This window comes from Phyllostomus discolor, chromosome 6, assembly GCF_004126475.2.
Source record: "Phyllostomus discolor isolate MPI-MPIP mPhyDis1 chromosome 6, mPhyDis1.pri.v3, whole genome shotgun sequence".
Lineage (NCBI taxonomy): Eukaryota > Metazoa > Chordata > Mammalia > Chiroptera > Phyllostomidae > Phyllostomus > Phyllostomus discolor.
The window spans coordinates 68246540-68273681 of record NC_040908.2 but is presented as its reverse complement, the minus strand read 5'-3'; the positions used below and the strand labels follow the sequence as shown (position 1 = coordinate 68273681).

The following is a 27142-nucleotide window of genomic DNA, read 5'->3' as shown; positions in this document are numbered from 1 at the left end:
AAATTGTTCCATCAAGAATTCTTTCAGTTGGCTCCTGTGTCCCTTTGACATACCCCCCTTGTTATGTTTTTTTTTTATGTTTACTTTTTATGTTTTTAAGCATGACTTGCCTTTCTGGCACTGCAAGATGTTCCAGGATCACCTTGTAAATTCCTGCTCCAGCCCCAGAGTCAGCCATTTCTCTTTTTATTGGAGAATAGTATTAGAGACTGAACACTGCGTGGTTAAAGTTACTGTAATTTCAGTTTCTATGTACTCAACTTAGCAACAAAGGCAAAACCTGTACGTAGCAATGCAGTGTATAAGCAAGAAATAACTGAAAATCTCTCTCCGTCTACCAGCTCTGCACCCCTTTGGGCTCTGCAGTGGAATGGCTATGACCCTGATGCGCTCCTGCTCCTGTTTCTGACCTTGTCTGTGTCTGGTGCTGTCTTTGTGCATTGGCCCTCACTCCATCCCTTCAGTTGCATGCTCTCTTACTGGCATGTAGTAAAGATGCAGTGAGCAGGCCTGGAATGAATGATACCTGCTCCCTGAGTCCTATAGTGGCTCGTGGTCAAAAACAATACATTCTAACAGGAGAAAAGAACCTGATAAAAGAGAGTTTTAGACACATGATGAGCTTTGTAGACAGGAAACACAGCCAGAGCTCCTTAGAGAGAGGGTTGCTTGAGGCTGGGGGCCAGGGAGAGGAGGATCGGGGTGGTGCTGGCTCCTGCAGGCTGGTTGCAGGGAGTGTTGTGGGGATGGTAATGTGGAAGCTACAAGTGCAGGGGACTGATGGAAGTCTTGCATTCCAACCTAAAGACTCTGGACCCTCATCTTTAAGTGAGTGTATGCATGTGTGTGTAAGTGAGTGAGTATATCAGTAATGTAATCTTTGGCTGTCAACCAGGAGTCCAGGCTGATGGCAAACTGACTTGGAAATGCTGGATTGGGCCTCAAGAAAGTCCTCAGGGTCGAGGGAATTAGGCATCCTCTGCTGGATGGTTGAGTGGATAAAACTAGGAAGGTTCAGGAGAGTGGAGGCCCACGTGAAGACCAGGTCTGGCCTGCAGCCCATCCCTGTCCATGCACTTGTCCTCATTGTTGGCAGAGAGAGATGCCCCTATCATGCTGAATGACTCTGGCAGCCACTGGGACACTGAAGCACCAACTCTGAGCTGTCATTTGCACATTATCTGTTTATACCACTAGTTCCATGTGGTTTAGGGTCTTGTGGATTCTGGACCACTGTGCTGAAACCCTGAGGTGCCCAACTCCTTTGACAATTTCAATCTCAGGGAAATTTGTCCCTAGACTTTTCTTCTTGGCAGAGCAAACACTGCTTCTCATTTCCTGAGGCTGAGAGGATGTGTAGCTGTTTGGTCTGAGTTTTTGTCCTTGGATGCCATGGCATTTCATGTAGGGTTTTTACATCTTCCCCCTGCGCAACTGCCAAATTCTGACTGCCTTCTCTGCTCCATCTGCATGGAATTAACATCGTAGTGTCACTGGACAGGGACCTGGCCCTGGGTGGGTCTGCCTGGGGCCCGCTGTAGTGTGTGGGTTCTTGACCTGGTCCAACACAAGTCCAGGTGACTGTGAGGATACATTTATTAAAGCTGGGAAGGGTAAAACAAGGAAGGGCCCAGAACAGAAGATGCAACAGAGAGCCTAGGCTGGGCTGCCTGAGCTCCTGGGAAGTCAGAGAAAAGGGGGCTTTGGGGACAGGTTCAGGGGGTCAGCCTGGGATGAGCTGCCAGCTGCTCATTGCCTTAGACAAGTGAGCCTGTGGAGAAAGAAGGGAAAGGAAATGGCTTGGGGTCCTTTGTCTTGAGGCTTTTATCTCTTTCTTGCAGGAATCTTAGGGGGGGGTCTTGGGGTGGGTTTCAGCAGAATATTCATCAGTTCTCTCTGTGCCCTTTCAGGCTCATGGTCCCCTTGGGTTGGTCAGTGGCAGGGCAGGGGGTCTTTAGTCAATGCAGCTGGTTCTGGCCTCCAGCCCACCTGGTGTTGCTGCTATTCTGGGCCTGGAGCTGAAATACAGCTGAGGCCTAGGTGTTACCTCCAGGAAGGAAAGGTAACCCTGGGAGTAAGGTCCTTGTTTTCCCAGTTTTGCTCTCTGCCAGGTACTTGGGACCTTCAGCCCTGGTGACAATCTGCATCTGGCTATAAACTGCTCAGCCATTGTGTTAAGCTATCTGTCTCAGCTTCCTAATCCCACTAGCCAAGGAAGTAACTTCCTTCCTTCCTTCCTTCCTTCCTTCCTTCCTTCCTTCCTTCCTTCCTTCCTTCCCCCCTTCCCCCTTTCCTCCCTTCCAAGATTTTATGTATTTGTTTTTAGAGAGAGGAGAAAGGAGGGAGAAAGGGAGAGAAACATCGATGTTTGAGAGAAGCATCAGTCCTGTGAGAAAAACATCAATCTGTTTCCTCTCAAACACCTCTAACCAGGGACCTGGCCTGCAACCCAGGCATGTGACCTGACTGGGAGTCGAACCAGTGACCTTTTGGTTTGTAGGATGATGCCCAACTCACTGAACCACACCAGTCAGGGATTGCCAAGGAATTTTCCTAGCTTCTCACTGTCCTGTCTCAGTAGGACCCACATGCATGTGGAGTGACATGAACCACCTAGAGAGACCCAGGATGATGGTGTTTTTCCAGAAGTCCTTGTGATCTCATAAGGTATGGTGGCAGGGACCTAGGTGGGAGCCTGTGGTGATGGCGAGAAGTGCTCCAATTCTGGATGTGTCACCAGGACTTGCATAAGAGGGGGAGAGAGACTGATGGAGGAAGAAAGGAAGACCATGTTTTTGGTGTGGCCCGCCTGGAGAATGGCAGTGCTGTTTGCTGAGACAGAGAAGGCTAGAGGCAGAGCAGGAGGGAATACGGAGCAGCACGGACAGCCCTAGAGAGTTGAGTGTGGCCTCTTCAAGGCCTGGGTTTTCTGCCGATTTCTTTTTTGACCATGCTCCTTATCACAGGGGAATCTCCGAAAAGAGAGGAGAAGATGGTTTTGGAACCAGTACCTGGCTTTGAAGAATGGAACCATGTGAACATGGAGGTGCCCGTGTGGAGGGCGCTGCGTCTGTTCCATGGTGGTCCTCAGGCCTTGCAGAGGTGCCCGGGGCCCCTGTGCCTGTGGTGTCGCCATTAAAAATGCAGGAATAGTCTGAGGTTTGGGGAAGGGTGTTGGACATTTCACTGGTTACTTCTGGGGGTAATTGTGATCTGGTTCCGTCTAGACCCCTTTCTCATCCTCATGGGGATGCCTCCCTTTCTCTTGTTCTGTTTGAACCTAGGACCCACTCCATGTCTCCTCGCCCTGGAATCACCACTGACCCATGTCACCTGGGCCTTCCAGTGGGCGAGATGGCCACAGCCAGGAGAGGGGCAGAGAGGGTGTGCCTGCATCTGGTCAGATAACACTTTGAGGAGAAATATTTAGTCCTTTTGGTGGCACAATAGATCACAAAGTGTTTGGTTTGTTTGCTTTCCAAAATTACTATTTTATAACAATTGTACTCTCTGTTTAGAATAAAATAAAACAGTTTCTGCATAATAAAAGCTTTTAATGCTAACTTCTTACTTTAAAAACTATTACAGTGGGGAAAAATGAAATGAAGTTGCATTTCTTTATGGTGATGGAGAAAAAAAGTCCAAACCCAAACTGGGCCCGGCAGACAGTTGTAAGAACGGTAAGCTCCATCTGTATCTAATTGTAGTTTGAGACCCAGTTAATCAAAAACAAGTTGCATTTCCAAAAGGGAGTGGGGAGTGAACTTTGTGCACTTCCAGAGAATTTTCACATTATGGTTAGTATCACGGTCAGATGGCAGATTTTTTAAAGTTTGGGATAAACTCTGTTTTAGGCAACTGCCTCCCTGAAAGCTCCCGAGAGCCTGGCCAGCCGCAGAGCCACAGGCCAGTGCAGAAGGTAAATCGAGTGCCTCTGAGCCCCCAAGGCCCTCATCCAGTGTGTGTTCTCTTTAAAACAGGCGTGAGCGCATGTGTGCATGCACGCACACACACGCCGTCAGGGATGACTTGGTTTCCTACCCCCTGGCCAGGGAGGAGCACTGTATTTCAGCTGACAACAGTGTTGAAAACTGAACCTGATTGCGGGTGAAGAAAGTGAAGCTGTCGTAAAGCACAAATATAATGATGCAGAAGGAGCAGCAAGTCGAGTGCATTCCATGTTGACCCCGCAGCCCGCATGCACCAGAGAGAAGGCACCTGGTGTACAGTCACATGCAGAGTTGTGTTCATCTCCTTCCCCTTACTGTAGAGAGAAAGGGGGCCCAGGATCCTGTCAGAGCATGTGAGTCCGGGACAGGTCTGATCCGGCTCGTGGGTCTCTTCTGAGAATAGTTGTGAAAGTCAGGGAAGAGTGTCATATATTTTAGAACAAGTTCCTTCCACTGTGGTTGCTTTTTTAAAATTACTGGCCAAGTGATAGCTCACTGGCTAGAAGAAGCCACTGTCAGGGATTTCCCAACTGGAATATCTCTCCCAAGGTACGAAGGGCAGCCCTATTGATATGCCATCCCTTATCATTCATTCCCATTTTATCTCAGAGGGGTTTGAGGGATCTGTATCTCTGTGATGCTTCAGTACCTTCAGTGATCCGTTTGGTGCCTTCGTGAAGGAGCACACTCAGGTCCCAGGGGACATCCAGGTAGGGGCTGGCTCTGGAAACAGCGCCCACAGGTAGCATAACCCTTGGACATCATTGTGATATCTAGACCCCTAGGGGGGACATCCCAGGGAGGGCCCCTGACCAGAATATCTGCAGTTTGCTAAGTACTGGCTTTAGGCCACAAAGGCTAGTGAGGATCCCCATCCGTTTCATAGATCCCCAGTCTGGGGCTTCAGAGGGTCCAGGGTCCAGTGCAGTTTTTAGCTCCTGCATGGCAGAGCCAGCACTGGAGCCATCCTCCCCTCCCATTCACTGCTCATCAGGTGGAGATGGTTGGCTGGCATCTCACATTCCCAGCCCCCTGCTCTATTTGGAGTCTGGGACTGCTGTCTCCTGCCCTTGGGGCATGGGCAACACTTTATGACTTCCAAGAATGTGTTGGCAACTCCCCTCTCTCCCATGTCTGGTTACCCCAAGCCAGTTGTTTGGGGTAACATTTCTTTTGGATGTTGATTAGAGCCCATTGACCTTCTCAGTTGAATGGCCCAGAATGAAATGAGCCCCTCCTGTGTAGAGAGAGCCACTTGAGGGGGGTTTATTTATGAAAGATGTGTGTGGCTTGTTTGCTTCCTCTGATGTCCTGACCTGTGATCCCACACCTCTCATGCATGGCAACATTTCCTCATGTTTTACAAATGACTTGCTAATCAGAGCATCTAGGCAGCTGTCACTTTTAACAAATAAAATGTATTTTTTTAAGGCATGGCTTGGTTTCTGCTGTGAGGAAGTTACCTCATATTGTATAGAATTCACATTCTGGTGGTTAATGTCAGGTTTCCTAAAGTGGAGTATTAGACAAAAAGGAATTCACACATAGTATTTTGTTGATTGTTAGAAATTAAGTATAAATTTTGGGGGGATTGACTTTTGGAATGATAGTACAATATTAGGAGTTCTGAGAGCTGTTGGTTTCTCAGCAAAACAACAGTTGGTGAAAATTATTTTAAGAGAGCAATCAATTAAAATATTGAGATAATTGTCCTAAGCATAAACCGCAAATGAAGAAACGTCTATTCAGGAAAATCTACATTTCAGTAACTACAGCAAGAGTCTGTGGCACTTGAGTCATGACCCACCCTTTCCCACCCAGTTCAGCAGGTTGGAAGCTCTACTCCTGCTGGGTGTGGCCTGGAAGACGTAGCTCCCTGTGCCCAAGTTTCCATCAAGGCTGCAACATCTCCCTGCAAGGGGAAAGCTGCCAGCATTTCTCCTTCCCCTCAAGCTCCATATAGTAGACACTAAATGCTAGGAAAATATAGTCAGCCCCTACTCATGGGCTGGAGGCCCTACACCAAGCCGAGACTACTGGGGCCCCAGCTGTCCCCTGTCATCCCAGTTTGCTCATAGGGTAGAGGTTCGGTTTTAGAAAAGTCAAGCCAAAGAACAGCAAGGTTACTGCCATCACCCAGCACTCTCATCATAAGTGGGGGTGTCCTCTGAGGGAGGTAGGCCATTGTCTTTGGTCTCAGCTCCAGAGTAGTGACTCAGAGATTTGGCCAAGGAGGGGAGGTAGGCCATAAGAACAGAAAGTTCGGAGGTACTGAATTTATTCATAATGAGTGTGGGGATGATTAAACCTAAGGATGCTCTCAAAAACAAGGAGATTTTGGTGGTAAGCAGCTAACAAGAGCCCATAGCTCCATGAGAGCAATAGTTGAAACTTTAGGCTAGAAACAGCCCGGGAAAGAGATGACTAAGGAGAGCCCTCCTGGGGTTGGAAAAAACCTTAAACATTGACCTCAAAAATTATCTTTGCAGAAAAGCCTAAATTTGATTAGATCAGGCTTCTCAGCAGTTGATGTCCCAGGACATTGTCAGAACCCATAGAGCAACCTACCAGTAATTCATGGAGCCTAACAGCTGGGTGTGATAATATAAGAGGCAGGCAGCCTAAGAGGAAGGAGAAAAAGAGCCCTAACAAATGCATTATCACCCCAGGGAGGCTACACACACCCAAGGCAGTGCTCTCTGGGGAGCAGTATCAGAAGCTGCATGCTGTGGGTGAGTGAGGGGTGGGGAAGGTAGACTTCACTAAACTAGTCTAGCTAACTCATTGAAAAAATGGGCAAAGACAAGCTCAAGGGGGGAGGTGAGTATTCAGAATTGCTACCATATGTTATTGAAAAGGTCCAGGTTTCACCATAAAAGGATAAGACATGCAAAGAAATAGAAAAATGTGATGGAGGTGGGAGAGGAAGCAATAGACGGTGCCTGAGAGAAGGCCCAGATGTCGGATTTACCAGATACAGACTTTAAAGCAGCCGTTATAAATACAACATGGGTTTGTATTTATAGGACATTATAGAACTCACAGGTTTGAGCTGCACAGGTCTATTGATATGTGGATTTTTTCAGTAAATAGTGTGGTAGGCCCTTGGTATCTGCCAGTCTCACGTCTTTGGAGTCAACCAACTGCAACTGACAGTATTTTCACATCCTGAATCATGATTTTCCAATTGTGAATTCCCAGCTGCAGGTTGAAAATACTGTTTTCCATCCATAGTTGGTTGAATCTGCAGATGCAAATAGCGAGCTATAGAGTTAACAGTTACACCAGATTTTCAACTGTGTGCGTGGGGGTTGGTGATCCTAATCCATACATTGTTCAATGGTCAACTATATATTCAAATAACTAAAGGAACTCATGCTTAAAAAAATAAAGACAAGTATGGTGACAATGTCTAATCAATTAGAGAGTATCAATATAGAGACAGAAAGTAAAAATAAACCAAGTGGAAATTCTGAAGTTGAAAAGTAAAATAACTGGAGGGTTACAACAGTAGATGTTAACTAGCAGAGGACAGGACCACTAGACTTAAAGATGGAGTGATAGAGATTGTGCAGAAATGAGGGGACAAAGAAGATGAGCAGAGCCCCAGAGAAGTGTGGGATACCATTAAGCACACCAGTATACACATAATACAAGTACTAGAGGAAGAGAGAGAGAAAGGAGCAGAAAAATATTAGAAGAAATAATGACTAAAAACTTATCAGATTTGATGAAAAACAATCTATACATCCAAGAAACACAATAAATTCCAAATAGTATAACCACAAAAAAGTTCATACCCAGGCCCATCATAGTAAAAAATGTTGAATGACAAAGATAAAGAGAAAATGTTGAAAGCAGCAAAAGAAATATGACTCTGATTGTACCAGGGAGTCACGGTAGAATTAACAGTGGACATCTGATTAGGAATAGTGGGGACCAGGAGGTGGTGGGATAGAATGGTCAACGTCCTGAAAGAAAAACAAACCATCAACCAAGGATCTCATATCCAGCAGAACTGCATATGAGATCCAGTTTTGAGATAATAAATGAAGACAAAATAAAAGCATTCAAAAATTTAAAATAATAAAACACAAAATGGGGTTTGCTGTCAGCAGAGCTGTGTTACATGAAATATAAAGGAAGTTCTTAAGGCTGAAAGCAAATGACCACAGGTGGTAATTCAAATCCATATGAGAAGACAGTGGCAGTAAAGATTATTGTGTTATTATAAAAGACAGTGTAAGTGCATATTTCTCCTCCTTTTTTAAGTGATTTAAAAATTAATTTTGTAAAATAACATATATACCAGCACACCTCATTTCATTTTGCTTCACAGATACTGCGTTTTCATCAATATCAATGCAAGACTCTGCACAGCAGAGCAAAAAAAAAAATTATGAGTCACTGAAGGCTCATGTGATGGATCAGCATTTTTAGAAATAAAGTATTTTTGATTAAGATATATACATGGTTTTAAAAAGCCATAATGCAATCACACACTTAATAGAACACAGTATAGTGCAGGCATAACTTTTATGTGCACTGGGAAACCAGAAAGTTCATGTGACTCACTTCATGGTCATATTTGCTTCAATGTGGTGGTCTTGAACTAAGCCTGCAGTATCTGGGGTATATCTGTATGTAGTTATATTGTTGGGTCTATAACATTTAGAAAAGCAGTGTATTTGACAACAGCATAAAGGAGGCAAATGAGAGAAAAGCTGTATTTGAGTAAAGAAATGACGTTGCATTAGGTAACTTGAATCCATGGGAAATAATGAAGAGAACCAGAAATGGTAATAAGAAGGTTAATATAACAGTCTATACAAATAATAAATAAAAAATAAAAGACCAAAAAAATGCCCCCCAATCTGTACAAATATATATGTGCTTTCTTTCCTTCTTTCAGCTTCTTTAAAAACATGAAGTTACGTGTATTGGTAATAACATTTTTTTAGTTTTTAGTGTATAAAGATGTAATATGTATAAAAATAATTGAACAAAAAGGAGGAAGACAGACTAGAACTAAACAGGAGTAATTTTCCATACATCACTACCATTGAAATCGTGTGTGTAAAGGAATGAAAGTTTACAATAGAAAGTAGTGCTGTTAACTCAAAGGAAAGCAGTAAATGAGGAAGAGGAACAAAGAAGACTGGGCTGTCTATGTCCTTGCCACCTGCAAAGTGTTTTTTATTATTAAAATAAAGGGTGTAAATGAAATACTAGAGTGTGACCATTCATGAAAATAAATTTCATCAGCCTTTTCTGGATAGAGCCCTTAGCTGTCTCGGGCTTAAAAGGATTCTGGGCCTTCTTGTCAAAGGTGCTTTTCAGATGTTATACTTGGAGCATGTACAGGTCTGGCCTGGAGGTAGTGATGATAACTGGAGTAGCACTGGAGTGAGGGAGAAGCTCAGTGCAGGGAGCTTACAATCTGTAGTTGGGGTGTTCTGCCTCTGCTACTGTCTGCATTGTGACCTTGAGCTGGTCACTTTTCTGTGTCTGACACTGGGTGTCCAATGTTGCAAGTTCGCCCTGAGTACTCTGAGATAATGACTGGGAAGCTCTTGACCATGGCTCTTCCTGCCTCCTCCCAACAAGTGAGATATGGGGAAGGGAGAGAGGGCATTCATTCAAGGTTCTGTGCTTCAGTGGAGGGCACTGCACCCTCTGCAAGCAGAAGGCGGGGCTGCTGTACTACCTGTTATTCTTAACCTCCCACTGGCAGTACCCACCCACTCAGATGCTGGACTTGTCCCATTAGAGATGCCAGCTGCAATCTGTAAGGCGTGTTATGGGCTGAATTGTGCCACTCCCCTCAATTCATATCCTGAAGTCTTAACCCCCAGTGTCAGTGTATTTGGAGACAGCATCTCTACAGAGGTAATTAAGGTTAAATGAGGTCATTAGAGCGGGGCCCTAATCGAATGAGACTGGTGCCTTTATAAGAAAAGACACCAGGGAAGATGCCCAGAAAAAAGGCCAATGCGAAGACAAGCAGGAGTGTGGCCACTGCCTGCCAAGGAGAGAGACCCAGGAGAAACGGAGCCTGCCAGCATTTTGATCTTGGACTTCCAGTCTCCAGAACTGTGATAAAATAGATTTCTGTTGTTTAAGCCCCCTGTCTGTGGTGTTTTGTGATGGCAGCCTGTGCAGACTCATACACATGTCTGATTGGAATCTGCATGTTCTGTCTCAGTACCCACCAGCACGACTCCAGGTTCTGTTGACTAAGGAGCTGGGAAAGCAGCCCCGCTCCGAATCATGCACGTGCAAGCGTGTAAGATAGTTACACTTACAAAGGTTGTTTTGGAGACTGTCTTCTCTCTGCTGTCCTTCTGACCCGTTTAGTGACCAGCCCGGTGACAGAGCCATTCATTGGCTGTGTTACCCTGTGTGCAGGGCTTTGGGTTTGGCTAGTAAGTGATGACCCGGTAGAGAAGGATCCCATGGCAGCAGTTAGCTGAGAAATGCCAGATTGGCCCTGGATTTAGATCCCCTCCTATGTTTTCCCCTAAAACGGTGGTGGCAGATGATCACATGGTATTTTTAGAACTGCTTTGCAGTTTTCTCTGTTCAAACTTTTCCTCAGTTGGGTGTATGGTTTAACATTCTCAGTCTTTTAAAGATCTACAGGGTGCTATATTTATTCGACTTCATCTGAGATTTCAAGGCTTTTCAGAATGTTGCTTCAAGAAATCTGATGAATGTAGAACTCTAGAATTTATGCCTTAAAAGGCTTACCTGCTGATCAGTTGGTGGACTTTCTTATGACTTACCTCCCCCTTTTTCTTCTAGATCCTATAGGGCAGGGCAGCTAAAACACTGCCTCCCCTTTGGAATTAATGTGTGGAAGTCTTTTTTAAATGAACTTTATTTTTCAGAGCAGTTATACACTTAGAGCAAAACTGAGCAGAAAGCACCAAGTTCCCATATACCCTAGCTCCCCACACAGTACGTCTTTTGATTGTGTATTTTTGGGGCAGTAGTAAGTTTCTGAGGTGGAGCAGGTGGAGGGTGTGTGTGTCAGATGACCCCTTTCAGGCTGTGGCTCATTCCTGGCTTTGGGCCTGACACCCAGCACTTTGTCCTGGTGTCTAACATGGCTCTGTGGAGCCACAGGAGATGTCATTGGCAGGCCCAGACCTAACTCCTGCACAAGATGCCCTCTGCTTACAACTTAAGGCTGTATCATTTCTAGAAAAAAATGTGTTATTTAAAGATTTAAATTCTTACTCCTATCTTTGCAAAGCATTTTTGCCTTTGTATCTCACTTGACCCTTGGAAGGCCTAGTGTCACCTAAGTTTACCATAGTAACTTGGGGTCTGCAGAGCCTTCACACAGGGGCTTTCTTAATTGAGATTTGCAGCAAGCCCCTAGGTCAGGAATGTCTCCCCCACAGAGCCATAGTGACCGTGAGCTTAGAGAGGCCTCCTGGCAGCAAACAGCGAGCAGGTGGTGGCTGGGGCGGAGGCGGGTGCTCCCGGCCCTTGGGTGCAGGGGCGTGTCTGCCACAGGGGAGATAGATGTGAGCCTTGAGTCTGAACAAATTTCTTTTTTTTTTTTTAATTTTTAAAAGATTTTATTTACTTATTTAATTCATTTATTTATTAATTTTTTTAGAGAGGGAAGTGGGGGAGAAAGAGAGAGAGAGAAACATGAATGTGTGGTTGCTGGGGGCCGTGGCTTGCAACCCAGGCATGTGCCCTGACTGGGAATCGAACCTGCGATGCTTTGGTTCGCAGCCCGTGCTCAATCGACTGAGCTACGCCAACCAGGGCCTGAACAAATTTCTTTATGTAAGTACTTAAGTATTTGTTCAAAATATTAAATGTAGTAAATTTAAGTTAAAATTTTACTTAAAGAAAAGTCCTTGAACAACAGTGTAAGGTTGTGGTAGAAGTCGTGACCCCCAAGTGCCTGCCATTCGAGAAGTGCCGCAGTGGCTGTGCTGTGCCTGCGAGGTGACCGGAGTGGCAGACAGAGTCCTGCTGTCTGTCTGTCCCAGCCTCGCTGGTTTTCCACAGAATGAATGAGAGTGAGGCATCCTCCTTCTCTGAACCTGATGTCACAGAGATGGGGTCCAGTGATTTACCTGTGACTGGAACGGGCTTTGTTGTGAGGAGCAAATGACAGAGCAGAAATACGATTCACACTTTTTGGGCACTCCACTAGTGTAGGACAGGAGATTGGGGGTAAGGGGCGGGGAGGAGGGGGCCACGTGTGGCAGGCAGGGGGGTCACTGAAGTGCCCAGAGTCTGTGATTTGCCTGAGATCTGATAGCGGAATAAAAATTTTAACCAGACCAAGAGCACAAGGGCTTGACCCATCATTGTGTTTCGGTGACATTTCTCTGCTCTCATCGGTGATTGACGGGTGGCCTTCCCATCAGTGTCCCGCCCGCCCCAAGGAGGCGGGGCCTGAGGCGGCTTGCTATGTGCTAGCTTCCAGTGCTTAGTGCTTCTACCACTTTCTCCTGGTGGGAGATGCGAGCAGTTCTAAAAAATCAATTTTTAAGGCAATTTTTCCTGATCTCTTTATTACCCAACTTCTTTAACTTCTAAGAATGTTAAAAAAAAGTGAAAGCACAGTAGAGATTTTAATTAGTTTTCACTGTCCCTGCTGGTGGTGGCAGTAATTTTAACCTACGCTATGTGATAGGGAGATACTTCATAGGATCTCTGTTCTCAGCGCTTCTCTACATTTCACAACTCAGCTGTGAGCTTTGGAGAAAAATAATGACAAAAGTACCTCCTGACATTTTTCTTATTGTTGCCCAGATATCTGATTGTTAACCTTCTTCTAAACAAAAGCAGAAGCAGCCTAGGAATCTCTGGCACAAGGTCACAGTGAAACAGGGAAGCTGGCTCAGAGGGCTGAGCAGTCTCTCTACTGCACAGCTGAGGGAGAGGTTGCCTGAAGGGCCACTTAGCGGCCAAGGGTGGCCCTGGGGTGAGGTGTTCACCAGTAGACCTGAAGTTTCCAGGCCTCTTCACTTACCAAGTGGTCTTAGTTCCTTTTGTGGTGGTTGATTTTGGGTTTTGTTTTGTTTTTTAAAACATACATATTTAACTTTACCATTGTCATTTAAAGCATGATTTAAAAAAAAACACAAAAACATTTTTAAGAGTTCTGTGTCACTGGAATTTAAACATTGGAAATAAGAAATAATGATAGTTTTGTTGCTGTAAGTTATATACATTAAAATCAAACAATTGGAGTTTTTTTCAATATGGAAGTTATACAAATGAAATAAATGGTAAAAGGACCTTATAGCAGTATTTTGTTATTGTGGATTATCAGTTACTTTAGGAATAAAAATGCTGAGTATTCAGACTTCTCTCGCTGTGTTTCATATTTACCTATGTTCTGAGTCAAGCTGCTTGATGCAAAGGTCTGATTTAGGAAGGCATTTCATGTTAAGGAAAAGTTTTCCCATCTACGGTTACCGCTTTCGAAGGAACTGACATTACAGTGCTGATGTAATTTGTCAGCTCCCTTTGAACAGTGCATAAAACTTTACATCTATGCAAAGTTAAACAGGTGCCAAAAAATGGGACAGTTATGCACAGTTCAGGAAAAACTTTTCCCCATCTAAAAATTAATCAATGAGGTAAAACATGGAGTATAGTTGACTTGCTTCCAGGAAACACATATGGAAGAATTACGTTGTTATTCTTATCTTCTTCAAGGACAGGGATTTTGTAGGCCACCCACCGTGCTCTTTACTTTGTGGGTCGTAGTAGTGAAGGAATGCAGAAAGGTGTGCTCAGAACTGGTAATGAACTGTGGTCCCGACTCTTCCCACTTTTCAGGTACAACCAAATCTTTGTATAGATCAGCAGATCAAATAAATGAGAAACTTCCAATAGTGGCAGAAATGTCATTGTAGCTGTGATCTGTCTGATCACTGAGTGGATTTCACTTGGGCAGCTTTCTGAGACTTTTGTCTGGGTGTGCTGTCATCTTTGGCAGTCCTGGCACACTTAGTATCAAAAGTGCCATCTTTCAAGGACCTCCCCACTTCCAGCATTTGAGATGACTACCTCGAGTTTCTGAACTGAACGCTTGTATAACCAGTCTTATAGCTGTTCCACCGCATTAGTTAGGTATTTCATAAGGTCATGATCAGTAGTTATAAGCAAGGTGAATCCATATTTCTGCACTTGAGTAAAGGTTTCAGAAAGATATAGGCCACGCTGATATAAAATGCTGTTGATGCCAAATGAGAAGAACCGGGCCAGGGTCTCGGCGTCCCCGAGCAAGGTGATGCCCTGCTCCCAGGAGGGCTACCACGCTGTGGCCTGGCCCACGGCTGCAGAGCCCACTTACCACGGAGGTGACTGCAGGGCTCTGCAGCAGCTTCCTGCCACTGGTTTCAAAGTAATCTGGCTTCTGTTTTTTTGTTTGCAGAGCGGTATAGTACTTACTTCGGAAATAGTGCATGTCCTGACTTGAGGTTTAGCTGTGCTGGTGGCCTTTGGAACCGCCTGGAGACCTGGCAGGACAAGGGAGTTAGCTATCCCTTATGTGTGTGTTGGTCATAGATGTGGCCCGTCTGGTTTGTGGCAGTGCCATCTTGGCCCAACTTTACCAGGCCTGACCAGGTTTGTACCAAGAGAGTAAGAGGTTCATCAAAACCTCGGTAGAGAGTTTGGGAGAGTATCAAGACTTTTCTGATTTGTTTGAATGATTGAGATTCCAGAGATTTCTTCATTGCCTACTAGCTGAAGTGCACTCCATGGTCTGGTATTAGTGATTCCCGGAATTGTCCCGGACCTGGCTCTTCAGCCCGTTCTTTCTGTCCCTTAGAAGACTGACTGGGCTGCCCAGTTTCTGGAGTTCATTGTTGTGCCTCTGCCTTTTGGAGTCAGATCTGTTTGCACGGCGTCAGAGTCGCATCTGGCTGGATTTAAGGTTTCTTCCCCTCCCCTCCCCCCAGCCTCGAGCATGTGCTTTATTTTGACCTGGGGTTGTCTTGTCTGAATGTCTCATCCCATTGTTATACTTTTGGGTCCTTGCAGGCAAGGGCCACTTTGGACTCACTTGTGTGTGACCTCTAAGTGCCTGGTTTGTTGCCAGTTGGACAAATGAATGAGTAGCTCCCTGGATTGCTGGCTCCCATGAGCACTCCTGTCAGAGGTAAGCATGGTGCAGGTCTTCCGGCCAGGGTAGGTCCTAAGGACAGACATGCTCCCAGCACCGCTCTCTGTCCTCTGCACCGCCCACCCCCCTTCCCTCCCCTGTTGGCCTGATCTTCCCCAGTGGCTTTTTGAAATTGCTTTTTGGGGGTTTTCATCATTCTTATCACCATCAGCTTTGCAATGAGAGCTGTGGCCAGGCTCCCGTGGCAGCAGCCCTGGAAGGCCTCCCATGAGGGTACTCTTTGCCCTGGTCTGGAGGATGCTGCCGGCCCTCCTTGCGGGGGGGCAGGGGGTGGGGGTGGCTGGGAAAGGGAGGGTCTGACTGGCGGTGGTCGGAGCCAGGGGACCCTCCCCACCTCTCCCTGCTCCTCCCCGGGGAGGGAGCCTGCCTCCTGCAGCTTTGGCCATGCCCTCTCCTCCGTGCACACATGCACAGGTGAAATATGGGAAAGAAAGGACTGTCTCTTGTGCCAGACTGTCTTCCTAACTGGGCGGCCAAAGGGCTGGTCTCTCAGTCACATGACACTGTCTGAGAGGAAAAAAAAAACAAGGCAACACAACAACTGAAAAAACACCAGATAACTGCGCAGCGTGACCGAGTAGCTGAAGCTCTAGACTCCTGTTTTCTGAGAGGTCTCCTGTCAGAATCAGACCGCCTGGGTTCTGTTTCTACATGGGCATCTGGAGCACTGTACGCCTTTCAGAGTCTTCTCCGCGTGACCCACCCAATAGTGACCGGTTCAAACAGGACCCTTTTTGCAGGTACCATACCACTTAGCCAAAGATTTATATATGATAAACAACTTGCAAAATGTGTGATCTGCTTTGTGTTTCCAAGATAATGTTAAGAACCGAGAATTCTCTCCCTGACTTTGGTTTGTTGTTGTGGTTGTCCCTGGTCTTCTGTCTTCCTGCCTTGTTCCAGAAACAACTCCGTCTTCCCAGCATGTCATTGATCTGTGGTCATGGCCTTGCATTTACAGCCCTTGATGGAATTGTGTTGCTATTCAGAAAATTTCATATTCTCCCATGAACCTGTTGGTGGGTGAGACCTGGTTCTTCTTGCTGACACATATAAAGAATTACATATCAGCAAACCTAATAGTATGTAATCAGTTTATTAGTGGTCCACTTCCATGGAAGCGAACAGGACAGGGTAGAGTAGGGGGTGAAAGGCAAAGTTTCAGGGCAAAGCAGGGTGAGAAAAGCAAGAGAGGCTGAAGACCAGGGTGGCAAGCCCCTGGACAGCCTAAGGCCGGGTGGCCAGAAGCCCTGTGGCCCGAGGGCCAAGAGCTCCCTGAGCCCAAGGGGGAGAGAGAGAGAGAGAGAGAGAGAGAGAGAGAGAGGGAGGGAGGGAGAGAGAGAGACCTTTGTTTTCCAGACTTATATAGTTGGTGGGATAGGAGGAAAAAAGTCACATATTGATTAACAGGTAAATGTGGCACCAGCTTTCCTGGGGGTTTGCTAGCCCGAATTCTTATCTTGTTCTAGACCCCATTTGGTAAAGACCCCATCATCCTAATTGGTAAAAGGTGTTTCCTGGTGACCAGGGTGATAAATGCTGGCCAGTGACAGTATTGCAGCCTCAGAGCTCTTCCTATGCTGTCTCCTGCTTCATTTCCCCCTGAGAGACATGGTTCCCAAAAATTCTTTTTTGGGCTGCTGAAGGGTGAAGGTCCGTCTTCCGTAGCCGCTTCAGGCTTGGATGGGACAGTAGACCCTGCCTGTTGAGAACCATGAAACTCTTGCCCTATTCTATCTGGGAGTTGGTGAAGAATTTCTGAGACTGTCAGGGATGCTGTATGTTGGTCAGAGGAGGGGAAGGAAAGTGTCCTTCTATCGGCCCACGATAGATGCCTGGAGCCTCCAGTTTCAGAGGTTGATAGTTGTTCGTAACTATCATTTGCAGCTTTAGAACCTCTATTCTAGAAGAGATAAATTTAGTTATTAAGTTGATTATCATGGGTCTAAATAATAGCATCACTAGTATAATTAATAATGGTGCTACAAAGGGAAGAAGTAAAGACTAATGCCATGAATTTGAATCCCATAGAGAGGTTGAACTTTTGATCCTAGATGTGGACTCAAGGATGCTGTGGATGTTTTGCTGGACCTGCCCTGACTTATTAACGTAGAAGCAATACTCTTCTTTGAGGTAGAAACATGTTCTTCCTGCTGAGGCTGTGAGGAGGTCTAATGCCCTTCGATTTTGGAGGGCAACTCCAGCTAATGAATCCAGTTGCTCTTGGAGTGCTGCAAGCATTTCCCGTTTCAGTTAATGACTCAGCTGTTTCCTGTGATAGGTGGTGGTTGAGTGTTAGCTTAAGCGAAAGGGATTAAGGGGTAAAATAGAAAGTTACTTATCAGACTTAGGAGTAGTCCTGTGGAAGAGGAGCTTGGGGTCTTCTGCCTGCGCACCAGAGCAGGGGGTGTCATCCTGCTGTCTGAGTCGTCTTCTTTCTCAACAGAAACTTGAGGTCTTTTACTGGCTCACAGGTGTATGTGGAGCCTGGATTTCTCTGCTGGTCTGAGGAATGATCTGGATCAACAGGAGCCGTCTTTATCCTAGAAATATGAACCAGACCATGCCCAGGAAAGAGCGGAGCTGCTGTTTGGTAGCAGGTGGTGTCTGCTCGGCAATTGCCTTTACTCTTTCTGGTGACAGCTGCCTAGATCCTGGAGTTAAGATGTATCCTAAATAGTTTACTTTCTGCTTCGCAGTTTGGGGCTTTTTCTTAGAGACTCGATATCCCCAGCCCCCAAGGAAGTTCAGAGTCAGGATAGTGTTGCGATCTGAGGCTTCCTTCAAGGGGCTACAGATTAAGATATCATCCACATATTGTAAGACTGCTGCTTCTTGCAGCTGTAAATCTCTTAGATCCTTCTCCAACACTCTGGCGAATAGATGGGGGCTGTCCTCTAAAACCTTGCGGTAGCACTGTCCAGGTATATACTGTTGATGGGCCATTGTTTTGGGGTCTGTTCAATCAAATGCAAACAGGTACTGGAAATCTGGGTGGACAGGGATACAAAAGAATGCATCTTTTAAGTCTAAGACTGTATACCATTGAGTATAGTCCGGTACCTGGGTGAGGATAGTATATGCGTTGGCCACAAGGGGATGTAAAGGGACGACAGCCTCATTAATTAACCTTAAGTCTTGGACTAACCGGTACTCCCCTTGTGGGCTTAAGAACGGGGAGGATGGGAATATTACAGGGAGATTGACAGGGTACCAGCTGCCCGTGTGTAATAAACTTCTCTATGATGGGCTGCAGACCCTCTAAAGCTTCCCGCTTGATGGGATATTGTTTCTTGAGGGGAAAAACTACCCCAGGCTTTAGACGGATTTGGACTGGTTGGGCAGTGCTGGCCCTGCCAGGAACCCCAGAGTCCCAAACTAAAGGATCTACTTCTTGTAAAATCTGCTCTGGGATATTATTTTCTTTCTTGTCTTCACAAGCTAGAATAATTATAAGGACCTTATCTGGGACCTCCTGAAACTTCAAAATATCTCCCAGTCTGGCCAAGAGGTCTCGTCCTAGCAATGGTATAGGGCATTGTGGAATAATCAGAAAAGAATGTTTAAAAATTTGGCTTTCAAATTGACAAGTGATAGGGGGCGTGTAAAAACAAGTCTTAGATTTTCCTTCGACCCCCATAATGCTTCTTGAGTTAGAAGACAGAGGACCAGCATATGAAGTAAGGTCAGAGTAAGTGGCTCCAGTATCAACAAGAAAATTAATTTTCTTTCCTGCCATGTCAAGAGTCACCGGGGTTCTTAGTTGGAGATCGAGATGCTGGTGTAGGCTGGGTCCAACTTGCTCCCCGAGCACCCTCAGTCCTCAAGTGCTGCCGTGGCCATAGGAGATGACCCCTTTCCACCCTGGGAATGGGGGCAGTCTCCTTCCAGTGCCAGGGGTCAAGGTTTGTTCCTTTGCACTTGGGACATGGCCCTGGGGGTGGCTTAGTGCATTCTTTTGCCCAGTGTCTAGGGCATTTGCACCTAATGCACATTTGTTCCTTGTGCCCTCCATGCTTTTGTGGCTTTCCCAGGTTACCTTGAGGTGGCTGGCTATAGCCAATGTTGCCACTAAGAGCTAATGCAATTAGCTTGGCCTGTCTCTTTTCTAAGTCTCAATTGATAAAGACTGAGAAGGCAACATCCATCAGTTGTGCCAAAGGGGATTGGGGCCCCATTTGTAATTTCTGAAGTTTCTTATGAATATCAGGGGCTGACTGGGTTATGAAGTGTTGCCCTATTAATACTGTCCCTCTGGAGATGATGGGTCTATATTATTGTATTTCTGAAAGGCCTTTACCAGTGTGTTGCGGAAGAGTGCAGGGTTCTCTTCCCTTCCTTGTGTTATTTCCTTAACCTTGTAATTCTGGCTTTTTGACACAGGCCCTCATTCCAGCCAATAAGCACTGTATCCTGACAGATTTACTTCTGTTTCCCCCTGGTGTATTATAGTCCCAGTTGGGCTCATGATCTGGGACAGCCTCGGCTGCAGGCCTTGCATTACCGGGGTCTTCAGTATGCAATTGATCTGCATGTTTGTGGGCCCCTTACCAAATTAGTTGCTTTACTCCTGGAGAGCAACACATAGTTAGAACTATGTAAAGGTCTCTCCAGGACATATCAAAGGCAAGGGTTAAAATATGAAAGCTACTGATGAATCATGAGGGATCCTCAGAAAAGTTTCCTAGCCTTTCCTTGCACTGCTGCAGGTCAGCTATTGAGAAAGGTGTGTGTACCCGAGTAGGGCCTTCTGCACCCGCTACTTCTCTCAGAGGCAGGAGGCCAGAAGGAGCAGGGAGATATGAAGCTCCACTCCTAGTATGTCCCGCTGGACTGGGTTTCTCTTCCTTTGGTAACTTTTGATATATGGGTGAGTAGGGTGGAGGAGAAGTTGTAGTAGTCAACTCGGGGGTTGAGGTCTCAGGGCTCTGAGGCCTGCTAGGTTCCCCCTGAGAGACAGGTGAGGAAGCCTCCTCTCTGTTCCCCTGGGAGGCAGATGGGAAAGCCTCCCCTGCTCCCCTCTGAGAGACAGGGGTGGAATTTAAAAGGGGGTCATCTAGAATGTCATCGGGAGACTCTAAGGTAGATGTTTCCTTTGACCCAGAACAAAGAGATGGAGTGTGAGATAACACGAAAAAAGCTTGCATGTAGGGAAGCTCCGACCACTTGCCTAGCCTCCGACAGAATAGATGTGATTGGAGTATGGTGTTGTAATTGCTACTCCCATTTTCAGGCCATGTCTCCCTCTCTCCTAACTTATATTGAGGCCAAGCTGTGTTACACAAGAAAATCAGTCCCTTTTTCTTGAGACACTCAGGGTCAAACTTATTCCGGTTTCTAAGGATGCATCCCAATGGTGATCCTTGGGGGACAGAGGATGTATTTCCCATTCGGTCCGTGGCGCACCTAGTTAAAAAAACAAACTAAAAAAATAAACCTGACATACTCCTGAGCTTGGAGGGGCGTTGTCGCCCGTTGCTGCTCCAGGAGTTGACTAGTGAGATATAGGGCGTCCCCTGTTTTTCCCACCACACAGCTACCAGACATCTCTGGCGACACGAAGCCCCCATGTGCTAGGCTTGCCACAGACTTCGTCCCTGGCAAACCTAGTTAAAAAAACAAACTAAAAAAATAAAACCTGTCATACTCCTGAGCTTGGAGGGGTGTCCCCCGTCGCTGCTCCAGGAGTTGACTGGTGATTTACAGAGCATCCCCCGTCTCCCTACCACAAAGCTACCAGACGTTTCTGGTGACACAAGGAGGCCTCGAGCTAGGCTTGCCACGGACTATTTGTACCCCTTTGCTACTGGTGGAATCAGCAGCTTTGACTGAACTGGACCCTTTCTGCAGATCTCAAGGCTTTTAAAAGTTTGGCTCCTCGCCAGCAAGGAGTCAGAGAGAGGATGACACTAGTCATTTGGTATAATTCCTGCAAGGACTGGAGGCCAATACAATACTGTTTAATCTAGTAAGAGAGGTCCCTACTGTGGCCAAATTTTTGCCACCTATGTGGCTCTGGGTTGCTCCTGGCTCAGGATCTATTGGATTAAAACACAAAAGTTGGAGTGAGCTGGGAAGTAGGCTGAGATTGCAAACTCCAGCCTCAGATGGCAGCTCGGCTGGAAAACGGCCCTATCTAGAGGAGGCAAAAAGAAAAAAAAATGCCATAAGCTGCGGTTTCTCAGCATTACGAAAACTCTGGTGCTGCAGTACTAGCAGCAGGACTGCCCTTAGGGCGCCCCGCACCCTGCTCTGCTCTGCTCTGGGCAGAGGCTGGAAAAGAAGAAAAAATGGCAGAGATGTCAGGTTTAGGACTCAGGTACAGCTAGAGAAAAAAAAAACACCTGAGTTTAAAATGTCACCTTTCCCTCAGCACTGGAGAGGAAGGTACCCCGATGTTTTGAGTGGCCAGTTAATTACTCTATTGTTTTTAGGACCTACAGTAGCCTTTAGGTCTAGAAGTTTACACTGTTCCAAAGACTCAATTCCTCATTTTTCCTTTCTGAGTTCTACACTCAAGGAAGGAATGAGATTTTCCTTCTTTGTACCCTTGTTTCTAGGCAATATGGGCGTAGTGGGGCCAAGTCCAATATAAAGCAGAAATTGAATGCAAGGCTTGGGTTAGGCAGGTAAGGAACATCATCACCTCCTGCTGTGCAATAAGGATCAAAGGCATGGTTTTACAGATTAGATGGCTGCCAGGCTAGAAAATAACCACAGCAATTACTTGGTAAAGCAGACAGGCATGAGATTAGTCAGAGATGCAAATAGAGTGGTCAGAGAAAGGAGAAAAGACTCATGAATGAGGCAAATTCAAAAAAAAGGACTAGTTAGGGGAGCAGAGCCTGGAAAAGCCAGGACTTTCACTACAGGCTAAAATATTGCTCTCTCTTCTCAAAGACTACACCTAAGTGGGGAATGTGTCGCAGGGATGGGACCGTGTATGCTTTTACAGTGCGCCTCTTGTTGCGTGGATATTTGCTTGCAGTTGGCAGGAAACCTAGTGTTCTTTCCCAGTCCACATCCAACGTAGCCTCTCACGGGTGTCTTTGTTGCAGCAAGCACCCTTGTGGCTCTTAAAGGCTTGACCCGTGCCCGAGGGCTGCGGTGATATCTTGAGAGAGAGAGCAAGACATTTGCCCAGCAGACATAACATTGCCTACTCCCTTCGGTTTTTTTAAGGGGTATTCGGATGCAAATTGAATTGTTAGAAGTCACCTGGGGTGAAAGAGCTACTGCAAGCTCACGACAGGCCAATGATTCAAACTGACTTTTTCCTGGCTAGGTTCGGAGGCAGAAAAGGCTAAGGAATCTGAGTAGTGGGTCAGAGTGTGCTGCTTGTGAGCAGGGCTCCCAGAGGCCGTTACCCCTTTGGTCATCCCTAACTCTCTTACGTGTCTCAGTTTCTCCCCTGACTGTCTGATACAGCCTGTGGGGCTCGGAGTGCTGGGTGGCCGGCCCTTATGTGCACTTCCCCGGAGGAGCCGAAGTTTAATTACCGTGATTGGAATTCCCTATAAGGCCCCTGCACGTCTCAGGGATTGACCCCAGACACTCCCGCAAGGCCCCCACTCACGTTAGGGACACCCAAAGATTTGGGCCCAGGGGGAGGAACTGCCTCTTTTCTTCGGAGCCTGGGCAGAACCAGAGAACTCATTTTAGATCTCATTGTTTCTACTTCCGAACATAGGCCTCAAACTTTGAAATTCCCCACCCCCACAGCACAGCACCTCCTTACTCCCAAAAGTGAGAAAGGCAGGACAGCTTTGCTGGTGAGACCAGACTCACTGAGTTGGCTGGAGACAAAGGGTTGGGTCCAAGTCAGATTCCCAGGTTTTGACACCAAAACTGTTAATGGGTGAGACCTGGTTCTTCTTGCTGACACATGTAAAGAATTACATATCAGCAAACCTAGTAGTATGTAGTCAGTTTATTAGTGGTCCGCTTCCATGGAAGAGAACAGGACTGGGTAGAGTAGGGGGTGAAAGGCAAAGTTTCAAGACAAAGCAGGGTGAGAAAAGCAAGAGAGGCTGGAGACCAGTGTGGCAAGCCCCTGGTCAGCCTGAGGCCAGGTGGCCAGAGGCCCTGTGGCCTGAGAGCCAAGAGTTTCCTGAGCCTGAAAGAGAGAGAGAGAGAGAGACAGAGAGAGAGAGACCTTTGTTTTCCAGACTTATACAGTTGGTGGGATAGGAAGAAAAAAGTCACATATTGATTAATGGGTAAATGTGGCACCAGCTTTCCTGGGGGTTTGCTAGCCTGAATTCTTATCTTGTTCTAGACCCCGTTTGGTCTTCCTAATTGGTAAAAGGTGTTTCCTGGTGACCAGGGTGATAAATGCTGGCCAGTGACAGTATTACAGCCTCAGAGCTCTTCCTATGCTGTCTCCTGCTTCAAAGCCAGCTTGACATTTGATTAAAAACAAACTCCCCTAGTGATTAGAAAAAAGAACTAGGCCTACCCAACCTCAGTCATGTCAATTACTGTCATTCCTGCTCTGTCCCAGGCAATCTGGTAGGAATGAAGGGTTTGGAGTGACCCTGCCTCTTCAGGCCCGTGCCCCACCCTGTGGAAGGCAAGGAAGGTGAGGGAGGGTTTGGCAGGAGCAGGGCGGAGGTTGGGCTGCTGCTTGGTTGCTGCTTGGAAGCTCATGGTACAGTGCCAGTGCCCGTGTGCCAGAACTTCAAGTAGCCTGCGGCCGCTTATCAGATGAGCCCTAGGAGCTGGGCCTGGAGCTGGGGTGGATGCCAGCTTCCTGTCCAGGGCATGCTTTGCTGTTAGGTTTGTGAAGGACAAGGCACGTCTTTGGGACTGTAGTGTCTCCCAAGTGGGCCAGCCTGGGTCAGGGCCTGGTTTCCCACATGGCTGGCCGTGTCTCTGTGTGCAGCCACTGCCTGAGGGGTGAGCTGTTCGCTCTCCCTGAGAGAGGACGTGGGAGTGTTCGTGAGCAGAGAGGCTGCACACTTCATTCTTCAGCTGTGGAGTACGTGTCACCAGTGGGAACCCGGTATCTCGGCGACACTTCCCCAAAGCACCATGACAACACACACTTACTAGCCCAGGATATTCTATACGAATGAATAAAACCTGTTGGGAACAGTAAAGAGAAGGAAATGATCAAAATATATAGCACTTATAAAAAAAGAGCAGAGGAACTTTGCTAATCAGGTTAATGTGTCAACTGCAGAAACTAGTTCTTAAGTCACGACTTTCTGGTTCAGGGATCGGTGAATCTCCCATTCTGGTCTCCCACTGAAATGTACCCTTCTGTGCGATATTTATGTAAGCTCCTTCTCCACTGTCAGAAATACAGAACATTATATATATATTTTTACTTTAGTATTAGTTGGTATTGTTGACCAGGTTTTGTCTGTTTATCTTGTTCACAAATTTTTGTGTTTTTAGATGCTTACTTTGAAATATTTTGACTAAAATATTTATAATATTTTTAAGGAGCTTAATTTCAGCTTAGGAAAAGAAAATCAAACATGAATGATGTAAAAAAAAGAAGCTGCTTCCATGCTAAAGTTCTATCTGTGGACTTCTCTGGGAAGATGCTTTCCTCTCAGGTAGCTGGTGCTGTAGTGTTGCTTACCGTGGAAGCTGGGGGTGGGTGTCAGAGAGTGAGTAACTGGAGCTTGTAAAGATGGTGGGTGGGGGCGGAGATGGAAGTTGTGTTCAGTGTTGGATTCTTGGATCTAAAATCTTTTCTTCTGGAGGGGTCCATTAAAGGGGTGGAGAGAGGAAAATAGTATTTGAACAAACATTGCAAGGTTAAAATAATATGCGTGCAAGGGCTTATAAAATGAAAGACTCTATGAGTGAAAAAGATTGTGCCCTTTATTAGTATTCATTTGTAGCTGGATGAATGTGCCCTGTGTACTGTTTTGCACAAGGACTGGACTAATGAGGCCTGATTTCAGAGCCTGAATTCCTTCCGTAGCTCATGACCTTGAGAAAGCCCATCTACCATTGTGAGCCTGGCTCCTGTCTGTCAGACACCCACCCAGCAGTTATGTGTGAGGAGGGCCAAGCGAGCCAGGGGACACAGCGGGCACTGCAAGCTGTGTTGTCGTGGCTCACACGCTTCCTTCCCAGCGAGGTTTCCTACTGAGATGGCCTCTAGATGGGTGTTTCATTCCATGGAGACCTGATGAGGCTGGAGAGTGGCCAGAGGCATCTTAGGCTCTTCCTCTTGATGTTCTCCCACAGGTTGGACACGTCATGAGAAACTTGATCCCTTAGGTGAACCGGCAGCAGATGTTAGGAGCATAACGATGTAAACAGGCTAAGGAGAAGAAGGGTGGTGGGAAAGAGATGGCTTCCCTTCGCAAAGGAAGTATCACAGGGGTCATCTTGAGTCTGCCCTTGAGTGGCCCTCTCTGGGCGTGCTCCACCATGGGGACTTGAGGGAAGTAGCCGGGGTTTCCAGTCTTCCACACAGCCAAGCTGTGAGGCTGTCTTTTGCACTTTTTCTCTATAACTTGATTTCATGCAAAAGAGCAAAAACCTGTGGAGGCCCTGCCACCTGCTGCGGTCCTTACACCCCTGTTCATAGTCCAGGGGTATCGCCACATCCCCACTCCTATGCCCAGCTTGACAACTCATTTTCCTGGGGAATGGTGGCTGCTAGACGCTGTTATTTCGACCAGGTAGAGGCTGGGTGGACCAGAGTGGCCATTGTGGGCATTTGTGGCCTCAGGGCTGGCAGTGGGGTGGAAGGTGTGGTGGGCGAGGCCTTTGGAGTTATGTCGTGTTATGGTTTCTGTACGAAGCCCACCCTTCACATTAAATCAGCACAAATGTGAGTCCGTTGGTGCTGGGGTTTTGTTTGTCATTAAATTATAGATCTCTTAGTTTTATTGTAGTTTCAGAGCTGCAAAGGAAAAAGTGTCTATACCTAATTTTATGTTTATGTTATCTGTTTTAAACAATATAGAAAACACTTAGTTAACACTGAGAGTTCTTTGACTTCTTAAAGTTTTAAGAAACACTTGCTGCAGGCTTTCTCCACTTGGCATCAAATGTTGCTGTGAGCTGAGAGGCTTATGTTCGGTCTCCCCTGTCCCCTCTGTGGGCACTACCCCCCACCACATTCAGTCCCATGGGAGCACCCCCGCAGTCCCCCAGCCAGGGGCATCTGGCCTGAGCTAGGCCCTTGGATTACCTTTGCCAGGAAGAGCTGGACCAACGGCGCAGAGAGGATCCATACATTTGTCCTCTCCCGTGGCTAGCGCTAGAGCGTTTAAAGTTGGGGGCCGCTGGCCGCCTCGTGTCCACAGTGTACACAGACAGGTTGGTCCTTTGCAGGGATGGGGGAGGACGATGTGGGAAGCAGAGGGGAGCCTAGAACAGTCGTTTGTACTACTGACAATGGGGCCCATCAGCCATATCCCTGCTCAAGTTCCGTCAGTCTGCCAGACCTTTATGACAAACATGCCTTGTGCTGAAACACGTCTGATTGGGTTCTCCGACCTGTAGCACAGGTGTACTGGCTGCCAGGCATGGTGCTTTGGTCAGGATAGCGGGAGTACGCAGAACTCGTCCTCCTTGTGACGGCCTCATCACCACACCAGCAGGACAAGACAGAGGGATTTGCTGTAGCAGGGGTGTGGGTCACTGCCCCTGGGAGGCACCCCTTCTTTGCACTATGATCTTGAGCCGTGAGCAGCTGTGGCCACACCCACACTTACAATCCCCTTGGCTGAAAGAATAGACCATTTCCAAAGGGGACAAGGAGAGAAGTAGAGTCTGAGTGGGCATCCGCCCTGATGGCTGGGTGCCATCAGCTTTCATTTGGCCAACTTTGAGTGGGGGAGGTAAAAGCAGGCACCAGAACAGGCCTTACAGCTCTGAGTTTGGGTGGAAAAAGGAAGGGGATGAGAAAGAAGAGTTTCAGGCAAGGAGTAGGTCATACCTGCCTTAGAGGAGCCAGAGCTGTCTTCTAGCTGCAGCTCCGGGAACCAAGCTCTGAGTGAGTGCCTTGGGGGCAGCAGCATCTGGGTCTGCAACACCCTCCTTC

The 27142-nt window shown here is 46.8% G+C and overlaps 1 protein-coding gene and 1 pseudogene across 16 annotated transcripts in view; one reads left to right on the top strand and one right to left on the bottom strand.

Moving 5' to 3' along the window:
• Window positions 1–27142, top strand: part of INPP4A (inositol polyphosphate-4-phosphatase type I A) — a 132701-nt gene that overhangs the window by 38525 nt on the left and 67034 nt on the right. The window lies entirely within an intron of this gene.
• LOC114498421 lies at window positions 11751–14403 on the bottom strand (annotated as a pseudogene).